Here is a 10,478-nt window from a genome sequence, read left to right on the forward strand (position 1 = left end):
CCGTCCTTTAAGACATTCCTTAAAACCTACTATCTGACCTAATATCTCCTTATTTGTCCCAGTGTGAAATTTTGTTTGATATTGTTCCTGTGAAACACCTTGGACTATTTTATTACATAAGTAGAAGTTGTTTTTGTTGTTGGTAGATGGAGTTATTGTATAGAAACATAGAAAAATAGGAGCAGGAGGAGGCCATTCGGCCCTTTGAGCCTGCTCTGCCATTCTATACGATCATGGATGATCAACCAAACTCAGTAACCTGTTCCCGTTTTCTCCCTGTGCTTAATCCCATTGACCCTAAGAGCTATATCTGACTCTTTCTTGAATATATTTAATGATTTGGCCTCAACTGCTTTCCGTGGCAGAGAATTCCACAGGTTCACCACTCTCTGGGTGAAGAAATCCCTCCTCATCTCATTTCATTTCAGCTATGATCTACTTGAACGGTGGTACAACTCGAGGGGCTGAATGTCCTACTCCTGTTCCTAAGTTACAGAATTACCAGAATTACTGAGGCTTAGGAGTATTGACAGGCTGAGAGATCTGGGCGTACAGGTCCACAGGTCACTGAAAGTGGCAACGCAAGTGGATAAGGTAGTCAAGAAGGCATACGGCATGCTTGCCTTCATCGGTCGGGGCATAGAGTATAAAAATTGGCAAGTCATGTTGCAGCTGTACAGAACCTTAGTTAGGCCACACTTAAAATATTGCGTGCAATTCTGGTCGCCACACTACCAGAAGGACGTGGAGGCTTTGGAGAGGGTACAGAAGAGGTTTACCAGGATGTTGCCTGGTCTGGAGGGCATTAGCTATGAGGAGAGGTTGGAAAAACTCGGATTGTTTTCACTGGAACGACGGAGGTGGAGGGGGCGACATGATAGAGGTTTACAAAGTTATGAGCGGCATGGACAGAGTGGATAGTCAGAAGCTTTTTCCCAGGGTGGAAGAGTCAGTTACTAGGGGACATAGGTTTAAGGTGCGAGGGGCAAAGTTTAGAGGGGATGTGCGAGGCAAGTTTTTTTTACACAGAGGGTGGTGAGTGCCTGGAACTTGCTGCCAGGGAAGGTGGTGGAAGCAGATACGATAGCGACGTTTAAGAGACATCTTGACAAATACATGAATAGGAAGGGAATAGAGGGGTATGGTCCCCGGAAGTGCAGAAGGTGTTAGTTTAGGCAGGCATCAAGATCGGCGCAGGCTTGGGGGGCCGAATGGCCTGTTCCTGTGCTGTACTGTTCTTTGTTCTTTTCTTTGTTCACTCCATGAACTGCTTTGCCTGTGCTGGGATGAGGGAGCAGTACCACAGGACATGTGCGATGCCATTATCATCATCCTCTAAAAGAATAAGGGTGATCGCGGTGACTGCAACAACTACCGTGGAATCTTCCTGCTCAGCATAGTGGGGAAAGTCTTCGTTCGAGTCATTTTAAACAGACTCTAGAAGCTGGTTGAGCATGTCTACCCTGTGGCACAGTGTGGCTTTCGAGCAGAGAGATCGACCATTGACATGTTGTTCTTCTTCGTCAGATACAGGAGAAATGCCGTGAACAACAGATGCCCCTCTACGTTGCTTTCATTGATCTCACCAAAGCCTTTGACCTCGTCAGCAGACGTGGTCTCTTCAGACTACTAGCAAAGATCAGATGTCCACCAAAGCTACTAAGTATCATCATCTCATTCCATGACAATATAAAAGGCACAATTCAGCATAGCGGTGCCTCATCAGACCCCTTTTCCTATCCTGAGTGGTGTGAAACAGGGCTGTGTTCTTACACCTACACTGTTTGGGATCTTCTTCTCCCTGCTGCTCTCACATGCGTTCAAGTCTTCTGAAGAAGGAATTTTCCTCCACACAAGATCAGATGGCAGGTTGTTCAACCTTGCCCATCTTAGAGCGAAGACCAAAGTACGGAAAGTCCTCATCAGGGAACTCCTGTTTGCTGACGATGCTGCATTAACAGCCCACACTGAAGAGTGTCTGCAGAGACTCATCGACAGGATTGCGGCTGCCTGCAATGAATTTGGCCTAACCATCAGCCTCAAGAAAACGAACATCATGGGACAGGACATCAGAAATGCTCCATCCATCAATATCAGCGACCATGCTCTGGAAGTGGTTCAAGAGTTCACCTACCTAGGCTCAACTATCACCAGTAACCTGTCTCTTGATGCAAAAATCAACAAGCGCATGGGAAAGGCGTCCGCTGCTATGTCCAGACTGGCCAAGAGAGTGCGGAAAAATGGCGCACTGACACGGAACACAAATGTCCGAGTGTATCAAGCCTGTGTCCTCAGTACCTTGCTCTATGGCAGCGAGGCCTGGACAATGTATGTCAGCCAAGAGCGACGTCTCAACTCATTCCATCTTCGCTGCCTCCGGAAAATCCTTGGCATCAGGTGGCAGGACCGTATCTCCAACGCAGAAGTCCTCGAGGCGGCCAACAACCCCAGCATATACACCCTACTGAGCCAGCGGCACTTGAGATGGCTTGGCCATGTGAGCCGCATGGAAAATGGCAGGATCTCCAAGGACGTATTGTACAGTGAGTTGGTATCAGACCCACCGGCCGTCCATGTCTCCGCTTTAAAGACGTCTGCAAACACGACATGAAGTCCTGTGACATTGACCACAAGTCGTGGGAATCAGTTGCCTGTGATCGGCAGAGCTGGCGGACCACCATAAAGGCGGGGCTAAAGAGTGGTGAGTCGAAGAGACCTAGCAGTTGGCAGGAAAAAAGACAGAAGTGCAAGGAGAGAGCCAACTGTGTAACAGCCCTGACAACCAATGTTATCTGCAGCGTCTGTGGAAGAGTCTGTCACTCTAGAATTGGCCAAAAATCCCAGCAGGCCATCAAGACGAGGTGTAATTATATTTAAATTAATTAATTTAATTGATTCGATTATTAAAATTGTGGTCCCGTCGCCCAGCGGCGGGAAGGCCACCACGGTGCCTCACCACCACAGGGAGGATCGGGCCAGGCCCTGCTGGCTTTGAGGTCTGTGATGGGCCTCATCCAGGGCCATCTTCAGGTCCCCTGACATGGATCCTGACTTCGAGGGCTCCTTTAAATCCAGTCCAATATGATTGCGATGACCACACTTGAAGTATCTTTTACCTGTCTGATAATGGAAATTTAGAGAAATAGTCCGTGACTAAGATCAAGTCGTCTCCTTTAACAGAAAACAGACCAGTGGCAATTTTGAACCAAGGGACTGATGGAATCTTGTGAAGGTGTAGAGGTTCTTTACGTTGTTGTGGCTGGTGGCTCTGGCATGCCTTGCACATCCTCACTAAATTTTCAATGTCATTATTAATCCCTGGCCAATAAACAATGTCTCGTGCCAGTCATTTCGTTCGCCCTACGCCTATATGGCCTTGGTGAAGTTGTGACAAGATGTCCTCTCGGAGAGCTTTGGGCACAATAACTTGTTTTCCCTTGAAGGTGATGCCTCTCGATATACCAAGTTCATCTCTATAAGGCCAAAAGCATCTAAGGGTTTCTGGGACCATTTTTACCGTGTCAGGCCAGCCTTCCATGATGACTCTCCACAGTGCCTTCAGTTGTGGGTCATTGGCTGTTTCTGATTGCAATTGGTCACATTTGTGCTGATCAAAATGCAATAAGTTGATCTTGAGCACATCTTCCACCTCGATGTCCATGCCATCTACTTGAAGATCCAGTGTTCTTGTTCAGGTTTGGCAATCTGCTCAGCATATCCGAGGTGACCATTTTAGTACCTGATTTGCAGCAGACTTCAAAGTCGTACCCCTGTACTTTCACTAAGAGTCACTGTAGACGGGGTGGTGCGCGTGTCAATCTCCAGTGGTGTAGAAGGGAGGGTTTCAGATATCTGGACCATTGGGCTCTCTTCAGGGAAAGATGGGACCTGTACAAGAAGGACAGGTTGCATCTAAACTGGAAGGGCACTAATATCCTGGCTGCAAGGTTTGCTAGCGTCACTCGGGAGGGTTTAAACTAGTGTGGCAGGGGGTTGGGAACCAGAGCAGTAGGACAGCTAGTGAAGTAAATGAGGACACAGTAAATAAGGCCAGTAGGACTGAGAGGAAGAGCAGGCAGAGAGATGTTGCTGAGCACAGCGGGACTGGTGGTCTGAAGTGCATTTGTTTCAACGTGAGAAGTATAACAGGTAAGGCAGATGAACTTAGAGCTTGGATTAGTACTTGGAAATATGATGTTGTTGCTATTACAGAGACTTGGTTGAGGGAAGGGCAGGAGTGGCAGCTAAATGTTGCAGGCTTTAGAAGCTTCAGGCGGGATAGAGGGGGATGTAAAAGGGGTGGGGGAGTTGCATTACTGGTTAAGGAGAATATCACAGCTGTACTGCGGGAGGACACCTCAGAGAGGTCATGCAGCGAGGCAATATGGGTGGAGCTCAGGAATAGGAAGGGTGCAGTCACGATGTTGGGGGTTTACTACAGGCCTCCCAACAGCCAGCGGGAGGTAGAGGAGCAGATATGTAGACAGATTTTGGAAAGATGTAAAGGTAACAGGGTTGTAGTGGTGGGTGATTTTAACTTCCCCAATATTGACTGGGACTCACTTAGTGCTAGTGGCTTGGATGGGGCAGAATTTGTGAGGAGCATCCAGGAGGGCTTCTTGAAACAGTATGTAGATAGTCCAACTAGGGATGGGGCCATTCTGGACCTGGTATTGGGGCATGAGCCCGGCCAGGTGGTCGAAGTTTCAGTGGGGGAGCATTTCGGGAGCAGTGACCATAATTACATAAGTTTTAAGGTACTCGTGGATAAGGATAAGAGTAGTCCTCGGGTGAAGGTGCTAAATTGGGGGAAGGCTAATTATAACAATATTAGGCAGGAACTGAAGAATTTAGATTGAGGGCAGCTATTTGAGGGTAAATCAACATCTGACATGTGGGAGTCTTTCAAACGTCAGCTGATTAGAATCCAGGACCAGCATGTTCCTGTGGGGAAGAAAGACAAGTTTGGCAAGTTTCGGGAAGCTTGGATAACACGGGATATTGTGAGCCTCGTCAAAAAGAAAAAGGAAGCGTTTGTAAGGGCTGGAAGGCTGGGAACAGATGAAGCACTTGAGGAATATAAAGACAGTAGGAAGGAACTTAAGCAAGGAGTAAGGAGGGCTAAAAGGGGTCATGAAAAGTCATTGGCAAACAGGATTAAGGAAAATCCCAAGGCTTTTTATACATATATAAAGAGCAAGAGGGTAACCAGGGAAAGGGTTGGCCCACTCAAGGACAGAGATGGGAATCTACGTGGAGCCAGAGGAAATGGGTGAGGTGCTAAATGAGTACTTTGTATCAGTATTCACCAAGGAGAAGGACTTGGTGGATGATGAGCCTAGGGAAGGGAGTGCAGATAGTCTCAGTCATCTCATTATCAAAAAGGAGGAGGTGTTGGGTGTCTTGCAAAGCATTAAGGTAGATAAGTCCCCAGGGCCTGATGGGATCTACCCTAGAATACTGAGGGAGGCAAGGGAAGAAATTGCTGGGGCCTTGACAGAAATCTTTGCATCCTCATTGGCTACAGGTGAGGTCCCAGAGGACTGGAGAATAGCCAATGTTGTTCCTTTGTTTAAGAAGGGTGGTAAGGATAATCCAGGAAATTATAGGCCGGTGAGCCTTACGTCAGTGGTAGGGAAACTATTGGAGAGGATTCTTCGGGACAGGATTTACTCCCATTTGGAAACAAACGAACTTATTAGTAAGAGACAGCATGGTTTTGTGAAGGGGAGGTCGTGTCTTACTAATTTGATTGAGTTTTTTGAGGAAGTGACGAAGATGATTGATGAGGGAAGGGCGGTGGATGTTGTCTATATGGATTTTAGTAAAGCCTTTGACAAGGTCGCCCATGGCAGACTGGTGCAAAAGGTGAACTCACACGGGATCAGAGGTGAGCTGGTCTGATTAGTAAGTTTGCGGACGACACAAAGGTTGGTGGAGTTGCGGATAATGATGAGGATTGTCAGAGGATACAGCAGGAAATAGATCGGTTGGAGACTTGGGCGGAGAAATGGCAGATGGAGTTTAATCCGGACAAATATGAGGTAATGCATACTGGAAGGTCTAATGCAGGTGGGAAGTATACAGTAAATGGCAGAACCCTTAGGAGTATTGACAGGCAGAGAGATCTGGGCGTACAGGTCCACAGGTCACTGAAAGTGGCAACGCAAGTGGATAAGGTAGTCAAGAAGGCATACGGCATGCTTGCCTTCATCGGTCGGGGCATAGAATATAAAAATTGGCAAGTCATGTTGCAGCTGTACAGAACCTTAGTTAGGCCACACTTAGAATATTGCGTGCAATTCTGGTCGCCACACTACCAGAAGGATGTGGAGGCTTTGGAGAGGGTACAGAGGAGGTTTTCCAGGATGTTCTTTGGTCTGGAGGGCATTAGCTATGAGGAGAGGTTGGAAAAACTCGGATTGTTTTCACTGGAACGACGGAGGTGGAGGGGGCGACATGATAGAGGTTTACAAAGTTATGAGCGGCATGGACAGAGTGGATAGTCAGAAGCTTTTTCCCAGGGTGGAAGAGTCAGTTACTAGGGGACATAGGTTTAAGGTGCGAGGGGCAAAGTTTAGAGAGGATGTGCAAGGCAAGTTTTTTACACAGAGGGTGGTGAGTGCCTGGAACTTGCTGCCAGGAGAGGTGGTGGAAGCAGATACGATAGCGACGTTTAAGAGACATCTTGACAAATATATGAATAGGAAGGGAATAGAGGGATATGGGCCCCGGAAGTGCAGAAGGTGTTAGTTTCGGCAGGCATCAAGATCGGCGCAGGCTTGGAGGGCCGAATGGCCTGTTCCTGTGCTGTACTGTTCTTTGTTGGTCAGTTTCCCCAGTGAACTGCTTCCCGAACAGGTAGGTGTGGAACCTTGTGATCCCAAACACCAGAGCAAGTGTTTCACGCTCTATGTTTGAGTAATTGGATTGTGCTGAGGATACACATTTGGACCCAAATGCAATTGGTTTGCCATCCTGCAGGATGCACGCTCCTAGCCCTTTCTGTGAGGTATCGACTTCCAGGATTGTTGTCTTCCTTGGATCATAGTACTGCAGGGTACAGGTTTCTGCTGACAATGTTTGTTTGAGAGACTCAAACATATGCTGATGGTCCTCCTGCCATACAAATGATACGTCTTTTTTTAAGAGCTCTCTCAGTGCTGATGCTTTGTCAGAAAAATTTGGAATGTATGGTGCCAAGAAGCTGAAAAATCCAAGACATCTCTGTAGATCTTCTTTGTCTTGTGGGGTGGGCATATGCCTTACATCACGACTTCGCCAGGGTCAGGACGAATTCCGTAACCGGAATAGATGCAGCCAAAGAAAGTGATCTGACTTACATTCGCTTGGCATATCTTGCTGTTAAAAACGAGCCCTTCACGTTGAGCTACTGCCATCAGTGAGTGAAGATCTCGATCATGCTCTTCTTTGGTTTTGCCCATTACCGCAATATCGTTGGCAATGCATATACATCCAGGCACGTTTTCTATAATTCTGTCCATATGCTGCTGAAACAGATCTTGACTGACAGATAAGCTGAAGGGTAGTTTCTGGAAGCAATATCTTCCAAATGGTGTTCTGAAGGTGGTGACTTCCTGAGATTCCTTAGCTAGGTGTGCCGACCAATATCCATGTTTAGCATCAAATTGGGAGAAGAATTTGGCTCCTGTGAACTTGGGATTCAATTCCTATAATGTCGGATTCTTGTGAGGACATCTCTTTAGGGAGAGGTTTAGACGCCTCGGATCTAGACACACCCTGATTGCTCCATTCTTCTTCAGTACACACGCACCAGTCTGTGTCATGATGCACATGACGGTGATACCATTGTACTCCATGTCATCTAACTCGCACTTAGGCTTTTCTTGTATGTGCACGCTGCATTTTCTGGGAGGATAAACTGACAGAATTACATCCTTTCTGAGGTGCAGTACGGCATCACCTTTGAAATTTCCTGTGGCGTCGAACCTGTCCGGGTACATTTGTTGTAGGGCGTGGACTGACCCAATGCGGGTACCTTTGGTCTCTGTTAAAATGAATCAATAAATAGTACAACTGGAAAAAAATATATTTGCTGGCAAAGGCCTAACAGACTAATATGAGAAGTATTTTTGCATTCCTTCTCATTGTTCTGTGCAGTGCAGATTAAAATTATTCATCAGAGCTGAAGTACAAGTCGGGCATTAGATATACTCTGACACCCCCTGGGGGTCATTGGGAGTAAAACCATGTTTGCTTTAGTTAGACATCAGCCACTGAATGTACCACCAGAACACCGCAGGTGTTTAAGAGGAATATTCAAATAACCAGCAGATAAGAACGTTGGTTGCCATCTGTCCAGTTCTGGATTTTGAGTAAGCTGTTCAGAAATATCACTAATGCAATCTGGACATCAAAACCAAATTATCCCAGTCTGTATCAGACTTGAGACAAAAAAACAAGTACTGTGGATGCAAATGAAATAAAAACAGAAAATGCTGAGTACTTCCAGCATTTTCAGAGTCGAGACAGCTCACCTGCAGCAAATATGTTGCCAATTGACTTTCTGATGTGCACTGGCACCAGTGAGATAGGTGCCAATCAGTACAAAATTAGAAAATGTACCCCCAATAATCTGCGGGGGTTGTTGGGGGCTTAAATATACAAGCTGTTTTTAAAAATTGCTTCTTTGTCTTTTGATGTATGATCTTTAGTTATTGATGTTATTAAAATCTTCAATGCAGTTTCAGCAGCAGAAAACAGAAGAATTTAAGAAAAGGCCCCACCACCTGCCCTTGTCTCTATTCTACACCAGATTTGGATTTTTTTGGGGATAAGATGGGAACCCTTCAAGGGAATGAAGCCAAGCTGAACAGGCAGCAGGGACCCTCTCCTACCCCCATCTTAACTTACCCTGATGCTATTTGGAAACACACTTAAAGATCTGGATTCAGGTTTAGAATATTGGTGTGTTACCAGTTACAAGGAATTACTGCAGGATACTCTGGCACACTTTCTGATGATTGGATAAACTGACAGGGCATTCATTTAGGGATGTTCTGTCACTTTTTCTTGGTTAGGGAGTGTTTTTTTTACACAAGTCAGCTTGCTTCAGTTGGTAACGCACTCACTTCTAAGGAAGAATAGCAAAGCCCTATTCAACCTCTTCCGCCTATGATCTAGGTTGAAATTCCAGTGCAGTATTGAGGGAGTGCTGCCTTGTCAGGGGTGCGATCCTGCAATAAGATGGTAAACAGAGGTCCCATCTGCTGGTGATTAAAGATCTAATAGCACATTAAAGAAAGAAACATTTACATTTATATAGCACCATTCAGGACCACAGGACATCCCAAAGCACTTTACAGTCAATACTTTTGAAGTATAACCACTATTGTAATGTAGAAACCACAGCAGCCAATTTGCTCTAGCTAGCTCCCACAAACTGCAATGTGGTAATGACCAGGAAATCTATTTTTGTGCTGTTGATTAGCCAAATATCGACCAAGACAGGGGATAACTCCCCTGCCCATCTTCAAAATAGCATCATGGAATCATTTACAACCACCTGAGAGAGCAGACAGGACCTCAGTTTAACATCTCAACCTTAAGGCAGCACCAGAACATCAGCCTTGATTTTTGTACTCAAGTTTTGGAGTGGGACTTAGCACCTCAGCTTCTGAGTCACAAGCTTGTGGATTTATCAACTGAGCCACAGCTGACATGATAGTGAAAAATTCTTCCCTATCCTGGTCAAGATTCTTCTATGAATCATTCAACTGGCCCATACAGGCTTGCAACATGATTCCTTGATCCCTGGCCCCCATGGACCTTCCCTAGACACCAGGAAGGTCCAGAGGACAAAATGGAGTATGGTGAATTCCAGTGCTCTGCAATATACTGTGTGTACTTTGCAGCACCAGAGACTGATTTGTGTAGTGCTTTCATTTGAAGCAGTTCTAAACAGTACATTCAGTTGTCAGCACACACAGTTGGTTCCATCTCTGGCTTATGGTTTCAGATTCAAGTCCCACTCCAGGACACAATGGAACAGTATTGATAAGAATGCTGCATTGTTGGAGGAGATGTTAAACCAAAGCCTTGTCTGCCTGTTCAGGTAATACAGAGGATCCCATATCATTGTTCAAAGAAGGACAGCAAACTTTGCTGATGTCTTGGCCTACAATCCTCCCTCAACCAACATCAACAAAAACAGATGGACTGGCCATTTACCTCATCTGCTGCTGTGAAAATTGTTGCATTTACCTACATAACAAAAATGATTACAAATCAAAATTGGCAAAGGAGCACCAGGAAAACCCTGGTGAAAATGGCAAAAATGTTCTATAATAAATGCAACTTATATATTCAGAATCCTTTGTCTAGGGAAATAGGGGCTGGAGCAGGCTCTGCAGTCCCTCGAGTCTACTACATCATTCAGCTAGATCATGGGAAGTAGCTGAGAACAGTTGATTGATGCTCACTGCGGCTCTGGGCAG

The sequence above is a fragment of the Heterodontus francisci genome, chromosome 17 (genome assembly GCF_036365525.1).
Source record: "Heterodontus francisci isolate sHetFra1 chromosome 17, sHetFra1.hap1, whole genome shotgun sequence".
Classification (NCBI taxonomy): domain Eukaryota; kingdom Metazoa; phylum Chordata; class Chondrichthyes; order Heterodontiformes; family Heterodontidae; genus Heterodontus; species Heterodontus francisci.